Source organism: Musa acuminata, chromosome BXJ3-8 (assembly GCF_036884655.1).
Source record: "Musa acuminata AAA Group cultivar baxijiao chromosome BXJ3-8, Cavendish_Baxijiao_AAA, whole genome shotgun sequence".
NCBI classification, from domain to species: domain Eukaryota; kingdom Viridiplantae; phylum Streptophyta; class Magnoliopsida; order Zingiberales; family Musaceae; genus Musa; species Musa acuminata.
In genome coordinates this window covers 20,755,639-20,757,500 of record NC_088356.1, presented here as the reverse complement: position 1 = coordinate 20,757,500, position 1,862 = coordinate 20,755,639, and positions in this window count along the sequence as shown.

Sequence of the window (1,862 nt, the reverse complement as noted above, 5' to 3'; positions counted from 1 at the left end):
TTTACCTTAGTAAATGTCTTAAAATTTATAGTTAGTACATAATTGAGATTAAAATTGGGCCAACCTAATTAGGGGATAGTTAGGCCTAAGTTTGGGCTGTGTTGGGCCAAGAGAAAGGCCCAAACAATGACCAAACTGGTGAAACTGTTTCGGCACAGTCTCCGAGACTATGTCAGGCGGTGGTACCATCAGTCTGGGCGATGGTACCATTAAGACACAATCTTCTAGACAGTGGTACTGCCCAATATCAGGCTGCAGGCGGTGGTACCGCCCATACCTTGAAATTTTAGGGGATTTGAATTTTGGCTCCATTTTTGAAGTCATTTGGAGTCTATAAATACCCTAGCTATTCTTGCATGGAAAAACAAGAAAAGTGAACAAAAACTCTATGTTTCTAGAGTTGAAAACCCTTGTAAAGTATAGAGTCCCTCATAAAGTTTAGAGACCATTCTAAGGGAGAGTGTGAGGGAAGCTTTATAAAAAGGGGGTGTAAAGGTTCTCTCCTGAGCCTGTAAATAGAGAATAGAGTTATAAGAAGGAGGTTGATCTTCACCTATTAAAGGAAGGAAGATCGTTAGTGGATACCGGTGGCCTTGACGAAAGGGAAATTAGTGGAGTGGATGTAGGTCACGGCGATCGAACCACTATAAAAACTTGGTTTGCATTTCTATTCTTACTATTTGCCTTCACTAGAAACTACTTACTTGCTTTACTTCCATTATGTTTACGAATATGATTTCAAAGTTAACATCTCTCTGAAACATTTTTCGTCAAAATCGGTTTTAATAGAACAAAGATTTTTAAACCGATGTAATCTTTTCGCTGCACTAATTCATGCCCCCCTCTTGTTGAATCTCGTATTTTGATGATGAAACTCCTTGATATATGTTTATGATTTAATCTGCGTTTTGAGTGACGCAGGGTGCTTCGATTAGGATGAGACAATTAAAGCAGGAACATCATGTTGTGCCGGAGGAACATGTCAGAAGATTGGACGTCGGGCCGGTGGATCGGTTGACGTATCGACAGAAGGCTTCGGGTCGTGGACTCGGGCATCGGGCCAAGAAGAGCGGGTATTGTGCCAAGGATATCGGAGTTGCGGAGTCAACTGGCCGATTGGGCAATAGGCTGCAGGAAAGGACGATGCGTCGAAGAATCGGACGAAGCGTCGAGGGACCAATGACATGCCAGACAACTTGGTTAATTGCTTAGGATTAATTGTCTCGATCGAAGTTTTTGTTTTGAGTGTGCAGGATTAACTACGATGAAAGTTAGACAAGCAGCAGGAGTTACGCCGGAGTCAAGTTCATGATCACGTTGGGAGTTCGAGAGTTCAACAGAAGTTCGAACGGTCGTCGGAGGTTCTGCGAGAACAGATCCGAGAAGTCCAGAAGCTTGCCAAGCGAAGCTCGTCGGAACTCGCCAAGTGGATCGTCGCAAAGTCCAGGAGTTTGCCGGAAGTCCGCAGGAGCATCACCGAGGGTTCATCGGATGATCGACGGAAGTTCATCGGAAACTCGCCGGAAGAAGCGATTGACGCACCGAAGCAAAGCTGCAGAAATTGTCTTAGATCTAATCGTAGTTAGCACATTGATTAAGTTGGAAAATGGGAGGTGATCCCATTAGCTTAATCTTGGGGCAATTGGGCCCCTGAAAGACTGAAATTGGGCCGAATGGAGCTAACCATTCGGACCCTGATTGCACCAGGAGGTGCAACCGCCTAGGCCAGGAGGTGGCACCGCCTGGGCTAAGCCTCCCAGCGAGACTGGGAGGTGCAACCGCCCCAGCCAGGAGGTGGCACCGCCTGAGCTCAGTCTTCGAGCTAGACTGGGCGGTGCAACCTCCTTGACAGAGAGGTGGCA